Source organism: Bombina bombina, chromosome 2, assembly GCF_027579735.1.
Source record: "Bombina bombina isolate aBomBom1 chromosome 2, aBomBom1.pri, whole genome shotgun sequence".
Classification (NCBI taxonomy): Eukaryota; Metazoa; Chordata; class Amphibia; order Anura; family Bombinatoridae; genus Bombina; species Bombina bombina.
The window spans coordinates 770,070,593-770,081,651 of NC_069500.1; positions in this window are offsets into that span (position 1 = coordinate 770,070,593).

Consider the following 11,059-nt stretch of genomic DNA (forward strand, 5'->3'; position numbering starts at 1 on the left):
TTATATTAAATATTTTTCAAATAAAAGGAGGGGGAATTGAACTTAAATAAGAAACGTGAAACACTACTCCAGACCAAGTGTGGGAGAGAATTGCCTCTTTAAAAAAAACTCTTACACTTTATTATACTGTCACGATGTAGCAAATGTATGTCCATTATACTAAAGCTTTAAGATCTTTTAAATTACACTTGGTCAGACACTTGAAAGGACCTATTACTTTATTCCATAATACATAGGAAAAAACACCAGTTAAACAAATATTTTTTAGTAAAATTGATAGAGCGTGCATGATAATGAATAACTAAGTCCTGGGCTGGTACTAGGGACAACTACCCCCCCCTAAAAAATAAAATAAATAAAAAATAAAATAAAAATAGTTTATTTAGAACAGGAACATCTATTTTTATTTTTTCGGGGAGGGGGGGGGCACTGTAATATATTTCAAAACATTTTTGTTTAGGGCCTGATTGTCACAAAACATGCCAGCATGGAGAGAAATCCTCAGCTTATTGTAATGAGCCCTATAATGTACTATTGAATCTTTAAAGGGATATTATGAGGCCACCAAAACATAGTTTGTGATTCAGACAGAGCATACAATTAAAAAATAACAATTCCATCTTTTTTTATAAAATGTGCTTTGTTCCCATGGTATTCTTTGTTGAAGAGATACCTAGGTAGATGTCTGGAGCACTACACGACTGTAAATATAGAGAAAACGGGGTACTAATGGCACTACTATGGTATCAATTCAGGAATAACCTTAAATACAACCTATGCGTCTGCTTAGAAATCAATAATTATATATCATATACTGCAGATTTAAATGTACTTGGTGGGGGTGCTATGTACAAAACGGTGAGCCAAATTTAATCAGGACAAAACTAATAATAGTGTACACAAGGGTAGCACTCACATTCCTTAGCGACTTAAATATATAGAGCAAGGAGATGTAGTGGAAGAGCAAAATTAAAAGAATAAAACATAGCCTTTATTAGGATACTTAAAATCAAACTTACACAGACATTTAAAAATACAAATGATTCGCCAGAAACACAAGTTATGAAGCAGCGGTCTAAAGACCGCTGCTCCATAACCTGTCCGCCAGTTCTGAGGCCGCAAACAGCAATCAACTCGATCAGATACCATTGGGTTGATTTACACCCCCTGCTGGCCTAATTCGGATTTAATCGTTACAAATGCATTCGGATTAGTTTAGTTTCGTTGCTAGGGTAATTCGGGAATTCAAATTGATTTGAATCTCCGAATTTGGCGAATTCATTCGAATTTCGATTTGGAACGAAACACACATGTGTAATGATTGGCCTGAGTGATTTCTGTTCCTGCTGCAGTTAGGCGTACTGTACATTTAAAGAGACCTAAAAGATCAATTATGCCTTAATTGCAGTTGTCTATATTAGCTCTGTGTTTGTAGCATGTGGTTGCTTGTGTATTGAGTTTACCTCTGCTATTGCAATTACTACTCATATATTCTGGTTTGACTTCTGCTTCCCCTGACTATGCTTCTGTTTAACCCTTTGTTTCGACTGACTTGGTATATGACTTTAGCTTGTTTGTGGACTTTTTTTTTTTAACGATTTGTACTGCTGTTCCCTGTGAGGCTTTGATTTGGACTGTCTGACTCAGATTAACTTTACCCTGGAAACCTCTGCTATCAGAAGATCTGCGTAAAGTAACTTGCATGAGTTTATATTCGTCTGGATAGTGAGACTAAACTTTTTACGTATGTCTTTATTTGATATTTGAATTTACAAACTCACAGTTACTTCCTAGTACTTAATTGTTGTTTATTTTTTAGGAACTGATTAAAGTACTTGAGAAAGTTCATCTACTAAGTTTATTCTCATTGCCATCTTACCCCTGGCCTCTGTTTAAACACTGTCATCTAGATTACCAGTTCTGCGTTAGCCTTAAAAAGCAGCGTTAAGGGGTCCTAACGCTGCTTTTTAACGCCTGCTGGTATTACTAGTATGGCAGGTACAGGTGTACCGCTCACTTTTCTTTCACGACTTTTGGCTACCGCAAATCCCCTTACGTCAATTGCGTATCCTATCTTTTTAATGGGATTTGCCTAACACCGGTATTACGAGTCTTGGAAGAAGTGAGCGGTACAGCCTCTACCTCCAAGACTCCTACCGCATTTAAAAGTCAGTAGTTAAGAGTTTTATGGGCTCTTAACTAAATTGCTAACAAGTACACTAACACCCATAAACTACTTATGAACCCCTAAACCGGGCACCCCCCCCCCCACATCGCAAACACTATAATACAATTATTTAACCCCTAATCTGCCGACTGGACACCGCCGCCACCTACATTATAGCTATGAACCCCTAAACTGCTGTCCCTAACATCGCCGACACCTATATTATATTTATTAAGCCCTAATCTCCCCCCTCCCAACGTCGCCGCCACCTACCTACACTTATTAACCCCTAATCCGCCACTATAATAAATGTATTAACCCCTAAACCGCCACAATCCCGCCTCGCAAACACTATAATAAATTATATTAACCCCTAATCTGCCCCCCCCAACGTTACCGCTACCTACCTACAATTATTAACCCCTAATCTCCCGCCCCCAAGTCGCCGCTACTATAATAAAGTTACTAACCCCTAAACCTAAGTCTAACCCTAACACCCCAATAAGTTAAATATAATTTAAATAAAACAAAATAAATTTACTATAATTAAATAAATTATTCCTATTTAAAAATAAATAATTACCTATAAAATAAACCATAAGATAGCTACAATATAACTAATAGTTACATTGTAGCTATTTTAGGATTTATATTTATTTTACAGGCAACTTTGTATTTATTTTAACGATGTACAATAGCTATTAAATAGTTAATAATTATTTAATAGCTACCTAGTTAAAATAATTATAAAATTACCAGTAAAATAAATCCTAACCTAAGTTACAAATACACCTAACACTACACTATCAATAAATTAATTAAAAAAAAATACAATTAAATAAACTAAATTATAGTACAAAAACAAACAAACACTAAATTACAAAAAATAAAAAAATATTACAAGAATTTTAATCTAATTACACCTAATCTAAGTCCCCTAATAAAATAAAAAAGCCCCCCAAAATAATAAAATTCCCTACCCAATACTAAATTACAAAAGTAATCAGCTCTTTTACCAGCCCCTAAAAGGGCTTTTTGCGGGGCATTGCCCCAAAGTAATCAGCTCTTTTACCTGTAAAATAATGCGAGGATCAGCCAATAGAATGCGAGGTCAATTCTATTGGCTGATCCAATCAGCCAATCGAATTGAACTTCAATCCGATTGGCTGATTACATCAGCCAATCAGATTTTTCCTACCTTAATTCCGATTGGCTGATAGAATCCTATCAGCCAATCGGAATTGGAGGGACGCCATCTTGGATGACGTCATTTAAAGGAACCTTCATTCGTCGTTAGTCGTCGGGAAGAAGAGGATGCTCCGCGTCGGATGTCTTGAAGATGGACCCGCTCCGCGCCGGATGGATGAAGATAGACGATGCCGCTTGGATGAAGACTTCTGCTGGATGGAGGACCTCTTCTGCCCCGATCGGATGAAGACTTCTGCCGCTCCGGATGTCCTCTTTTGGCCCATCGGTGCCCGGCTCTGTGAACACTGCTCAAGGTAGGGTGATCTTCAATGGGGTAGTGTTAGGTTTTTTTAAGGGGGGATCGGGTGGGTTTTAGAGTAGGGGTGTGTGGGTGGTGGGTTGTAATGTTGGGGGGGTCTTGTATTTTATTTTACAGGTAAAAGAGCCGATTACTTTGGGGCAATGCCCCGCAAAAAGCCCTTTTAAGGGCTGGTAAAAGAGCTGATTACTTTTGTAATTTAGTATAGGGTAGGGAATTTTATTATTTTGGGGGGCTTTTTTATTTTATTAGGGGGCTTAGATTAGGTGTAATTAGATTAAAATTCTTGTAATATTTTTTTATTTTTTGTAATTTAGTGTGTTTTTTTGTACTGTAGTTTAGTTTATTTAATTGTATTTTAGTTTAGATAATTGTAGTTAATTTATTTAATTAATTTATTGATAGTGTAGTGTTAGGTGTATTTGTAACTTAGGTTAGGATTTATTTTACAGGTAATTTTGTAATTATTTTAACTAGGTAGCTATTAAATAGTTATTAACTATTTAATAGCTATTGTACCTAGTTAAAATAAATACAAAGTTGCCTGTAAAATAAATATAAATCCTAAAATAGCTACAATGTAACTATTAGTTATATTGTAGCTATCTTATGGTTTATTTTATAGGTAAGTATTTATTTTTAAATAGGAATAATTTTTTTAATTATAGTAAATTTATTTCATTTTATTTAAATTATATTTAACTTAGGGGGGTGTTAGGGTTAGGGTTAGACTTAGGTTTAGGGGTTAATAACTTTATTATAGTAGCGGCGACGTTGGGTCGGGAGATTAGGGGTTAATAATTGCAGGTAGGTTGCGGCGATGTTAGGGAGGGCAGATTAGGGGTTAATAAAATTTATTATAGTGTTTGCGAGGCGGGAGTGCAGCGTTTTAGGGGTTAATACATTTATTATAGTGGCGGCGATGTCCAGTCGGCAGATTAGGGGTTAATAAGTGTAGGTAGGTGGCGGCGACGTTGGGGGCGGCAGATTAGGGGTTAATAAATATAATATAGGTGTCGGCGATGTTGAGGGCAGCAGATTAGGGGTTCATAGGGATAATGTAGGTGGCAGCGGTGTCCGGAGCAGCATATTAGGGGTTAATAGTATAATGCAGGTGTCAGCGATAGCGGGGGCGGCAGATTAGGGTTTAATAAGTGTAAGATTAGGGGTGTTTAGACTCAGGGTTTATGTTAGGGTGTTAGGATTAGACTTAGAAAGTGTTTCCCCATAGGAAACAATGGGGCTGCGTTAGGAGCTGAACGCTGCTTTTTTGCAGGTGTTAGTTTTTTTTTCAGCCAGCTCAGCCCCATTGTATCCTATGGGGAAATCGTGCACGAGCACGTTTTTCCATCTTACCGCAAGCAACGCTGGTATTGAGGGTTGAAGTGGAGCTAAATTTGGCTCAACGCTCACTTTTCTGAGGCTAACGCAGCCATTCAGAAAACTCGTAATACCAGCGTTGGCTTAAGGGAGCGCTGGGAAAAAAAAGGCTTGTTAGCCCCGCAAGTTTTTACCGACAAAACTCGTAATCTAGGCGTGTGTTAATGTTCAGTGCGTCAGTAAGGGCTTGTGGTGAGCTAGCCACTCAGCCATTGATTCCAGTTTGTTACATTCAAAACAACATCACTCCACCTAATAATGAGAAGACGCGTGCTCGGACAGGAAAGTGGTTACTGTTTGTTGCAGATCCCTTAATTTGCTGCTCTACCAGCAGAAGAATTCTGAATATATGTTAAAGCAACAGTGGCCACTGACACAGAAGTTAGCGTGTGTTGCATCAGCAGACTGACTAGACATAACATTTTGATTAGCCAGTCCACAGGTAGACTAACCTAGGACACTGACTACATCAGAGTTAGTCTGGACTGGGAAAAATTTAACCAATGGAGTTGATGGCATGTCATAATCAGTCATGCATTATTAAAAAAAGTGTCATCCTCACATACATTTTTTGATTGATTGGATTGGAATCTGTAGATTCAGCAAAATCTGCTGAAATTATATATGGTGACTGTTGTGGACTGAATTCCTTGTGTTGTTTTTTTTGGCCATGGGTAATAACTGAATTTGCAATAGATGAAAAAGAAAAATGTAAAGCAGTGCATTGTGAAAATGTCAATAGTAAATTTATAAATTAGAATATTGTACTTAAAGGGACAGTCTAGTAAAAATACAAATTTTATTATTCAGATAGGGCATGCAATTATAAACAACTTTCCAATTTAATTTTATCATCAAATTTGCTTTGTTCTCTTGGTATTCTTTGTTGAAAGCTAAACCTAGGTAGGCTCATATGCTAATTTCTAAGCCATTGAACTCCGCCTTTAGACCGTTTTTCACGGCTAGAAAGTGCTAGTTGGTGTGTGCCATATAGATAATATTGTGCTCACACCCGTGGAGTTATTTAAGAATCAGAATCGATTGGCTAAAATGCAAGTCTGTCAAAAGACTTGAAATAAGGGGGCAGTCTGCACAAATGTAGATTCCAGATAATCAAAGAGGTAAAAAGTATATTAATATAATTGTGCTGGTTATGCAAAACTAGGGAATGGGTAATAAAGGGATTATCTATCTTTTTAAACAATAACAATTCTGGTGTAGACTTTCCCTTCAAGGACAAAGCTGACAGAATCAAACTAACATTATTTAAAAAATAGATTGTTTTATTATTCCCTTAAAACTTTGATATTACAATATATTAAATAGAAACATCATGTGTTTAACACTCAAATCTTCCCAATGCTGACAATTAAAACAGAGATATTATAATTTATGGAGTTGTTTGCTGTCTGGCCAGGCAAGCAGTTTTGTGTTTATTGTCATATTAGATATATTATAATATTATAGTTTTAAGGGAATAAAACCATCTATTTTTAAACAAAAAACATGTTAGTTTGATCCTATCAGCACTGTTTTTAAGTACAAGATGCTTGTTTGAATGTTTTAGGATAGCAGTGATAAGATTTATCACTATACTGTTATATTTTTTCCAATTGTTAGTTTGGTAAGGAGGCACTCGCTCGTTGCACTTAATGGGACACTAGACCCAATTTTTTTCTTTTATGATTCAGTTAGGGCATGCAATTTAAAGCAACTTTTTAATTTACTTCTATTATCAATTTTTTTCCCCTATTCTCTTTGTATCTTTATTTGAAAAAGCAGGAATCTAATCTAAGGAGCTGGACCATTTAGCCACCAATCAGCAAGCGCAACCCAGGTGCTGAACCAAAAATGGACCGGCTCCTAATCTTACATTCTTGCTTTTCAAATAAAAATAGCAAGAGAATGAAGAAAAATTAATAATAAGAGTAAATTAGAAAGTTGCTTAAAATTGTATGCTCTATCTGAATCATGAAAGAAAAAAATTGGGTTTATTATCCTTTAAAGGAACATAAAACCCAAAACATTGATTAAGATAGAGTGAAACATTTTTAAAAAAAATTTACAATTTACTTCTATTATCATATTTACTTAATTCTCTTGGCATCCTTTGTGGCAAAACAGGCAGAAAGGAGTAGGAGGAGTGAGCAAGTGACTGAAGCAATCTATGGCAGCAGTTTTATAACTGCTGTACATTTGCAGAAACAGTAGGTGGCAGTGTTTCCTCTCATGTACTGCTCCAGAAATGTACACACTACTTATTTAGGTATTTCTTCAAGAAAGAATACCACGAGAAAGAAGTAAATTTGATCACAGAATTAAATTGAAAACTTTTTTAAAATTGTATACTCTGAATCACAAAAGAAAGTTTTTATGTTTCATATCCCTTTAAACACTAAAGTTCATAAATTACATGTGATACATCATGCTGTTAAATAGCGATGCATTTAATCACAGTATAGTATGCAAAGTAAACATGACCTGCAGGTTTTGTTGTTAATACATCAACCGCTATTTTTATTTAGACTGTATAGTTCATTGGTGATATAGACAAGGTGGACAACTTTAAAATATGTATAGATGCATCTGACGGCTATATATCTGGGGAGCTAGCTTTATTGACAGCAATGTTATTTTTTTCTAATTAAATGCTGTGGACCATTCAGGGGCTGATTCTTGAATTTTATCCATATAGTGAGTTCACATACTCACTAGGTGGAGGGAGATGCTGTGTCCTGTTACAGGTGTTCCTTAATGGCATTGATATTTTTTAAAACCTGTAAAACTGGTTTTATGGGCGCAAACCCGACAGGAGTACACTAATTCTTCATGTGCGCTAGCCCAACATGAGTTATCTTAAGGTCCGTTATGTATATAAAATATTGAAAAATATTAAAAATGACTGTAAAAAATTATTATAGATGTACTAAAAAATTCTAAAAAAATCCATAGGAAAAAATAATAATAAATATATATATATATTTATATATATATATATTTATAATTCTATATATATATATATATTAACAGTATCTATTATAATTATAATTTTTTTAATATTTACATAACGTGCCTTAAGATAACCAATTCTTCATGTGCGCTACCCTGACACAACGTTAGACCTAAAGCACAAAACCTGAAGCCTATTACGCATATTTTACATTTCAATGTTCTTCACATAGAAAACAATGTAATTTGTATTATTAAATATATATTTCTATATATGTATTTCTAATAATGTTGCAATATCCGAGATCCTGAAGTTAGCACGCATAGGTTTTCACTCATCAAAGTTTTACTTTCAACTTGTAATACGCTCGCTATCCTGCACGTGCAAAAAGATTACTTCTAGTGGTGTTTACACTCGAGCGGGAGCGCTAAATACCACTCCACATGTAATCCAGCCCTGAGTGGGCTATCATTTTTAAGGAGATGTTAAATATTTGGTTGTCACGAATAGTTGATATCTCTTTCTTTATGTTTTGTACACTAGGTGACCTGTCCCTCTCTGATGTTTTGGAATCTGAATGACATGGAACAGAGGAAAGAATGTGTAAGTATGGAATGTTGCCATGGAAACTTCTCTTAAACATATCCCCTAGCAACACTGAAGCTTGCCTTGTCTTTCTTCTCAGTAGTCACTTAAAAGGACACTCTACTTGAAAAATGTTATTGTTTAAAAATAGGTAATCCCTTTATTATCCATTCCCCAGTTTTGCATAACCATCACTGTTATATTAATATACATTTTACCTCTGTGATTACCTTGTATCTAAGCCTCTGTAGACTGCCCCCTTATTTTGGTTCTTTTGACAGATTGCATTTTAGCAAATCAGTGCTGACTTATAAATAACGCAACGGGAGTGAGCACAATGTTATCTATGTGACACACATGAACTAGCACTATCTAACTGTGAAAAACTGTCAAAATGCACTGAGATAAGAGGCAGCCTTCAAGGGCTTAGAAATTAGCATATGAGCCTACATAGGTTTAACTTTCAAAGAAGAATGCCAAGAGATCAAAGCAACTTTGATGATAAAAGTGAATTGGAAAGTTGTTTAAAATGCCCTATCTGACTCATGAAAGTTTAATTTTGACTTGACTGTCCCTTTAAATATTTTGACTGGTTGACTGTAGTCGGGGTGACCTGTCCCTCTCTGACATTTTGGAGTCTGAAAGCAATGGAAAAGAGGAAAGAAAGTATGAGATGTTGGCATCGAGACTTCTCTTATGTGTTTTTCTTACCAACACTAAAGCTTGCCTTGTTTTTATCTTAGTAGGTACTTACATATATTTTGGCTAACTGTAGTGAGGGTGACGTGTCCCTTTCTGACGTTTCTGAATCTAAAATACATTGTAGAAAGGAAAGAATATGTAAGTATGACATGTTGGCATGGGAACTTCTCTTGCCCTCTCTTCTAGGAACACTGAAGCTTGCCTTGTTTTGTTTTTTTCTCTCAGTAGGTACTTACATATTTTTGTGTAAATTAAGTCTGTATGGCCTGCACCTCTCTGTCATTTTGGAACATAAAATACAAAGAACAGAGGAAAGAATGCATAAGTATGACATTTATTTATGTTGTGAGAATTTTTATTTAAAGGGATATGAAACACAAAAGTTTTTTTATGATTCAGACAGAGCATATCATTTTATACAACTTTCTAATTTACTCCTATTATCAATTTTTCTACATTCTCTTGCTATCTTTATTTGAAAATCAGGAATGTAAAGCTTAGGCGCCGGCCCATTTTAGATCCAGCACCCTGGATAGTGCTTGTTTATTGGTGGCTACATTTTAACCACCAATCAGCAAGGGCTTCCCAGGTGCTGAACCAAAAATGGGCTGGCTCCTAAGCTTTACATTCCTGCATTTCAAATAAAGATAGCAAAAGAATGTAGAAAAATTGATAATAGGAGTAAATTAGAAAGTTGCTTAAAATTGCATGCTCTATCTGAATTACAAAAGAAAAAATTTGGGTTCAGTGTCCCTTTAACCTCTAGCTACATTCTCTTATTGTAAAGGTTCTGGTTAGTAACCCTGCTACCAAGCTAACAAGTGAATTTGGCTGGGAATGGTCACTTGGGAGTATTGATAATTGGATTCTTTTAGCAAAGAACGGGCTCACCTCAATTTCCTATATCTATAAAATATTAATCTCACTTAAAGGTTCAGAGACACTGGAAAAAATTAGGCATAAATGGGCTGAAATGCTAAGACAAGAATCTCTCACTCTCAGTACACTTACTCTCTCAATACAAAAGGTTCATCAGGTAACCTTATCTACAACCTGGAGGGAATCGCATATTAAGATTCTGCATATGTCACACTTCACACCGAAAAAAGGCGCACAGTGCCAGGCCAGTTTTAAAAAGTGCCCAAAATGCCTTTTTCCTTCAGCTAGTTTATTGCACATGTTATGGGAATGCCCGAAAATGCGAAAATTCTGGCTTAAGACACAGTACTGGTTAAACACTAGCCTAGGCCTTCCCTCTCTGTCTCTCTCTCCCACAAATGTAGTTTTACTTAGTCAGGATGAGGGTCTATCCTTTAAGGAGCTTAAAATCATTAACTTGACTATTCTGGCTGGTAGATATTTAATCTTAAAGAAATGGAAAACAAGAACAATCCCGAGTGTAAAAGAAATTAAAAATTGTTTAAAGAAACAGTGTATTATTGAGCAAGTGGATACTGACTTACAAAATGAAGAAGATGTAAAGAGATTCTTCTTAAATTGGTCTATATTTATAAAATCTCTACCTGAGAGTGAAATTGAATATATAATCTACCCGTTTAGAGATACAGAATTAATCTTACTAGGTATTAGGTAATCAGAGGTAATCACCCCTCTCCCTCCCCTTCCCTCTTTCCTTTCCCCTCTTTTTCTTTTTTTTTTTTTTTGTTTTGTTGTTTTTATTCTTTATTTTATTTTATTATGTTTAAAACTAGAAAAACCCCAACTAGGTGTACAAATATTCAATTTAAGGGGACCAGCAAACTGGACC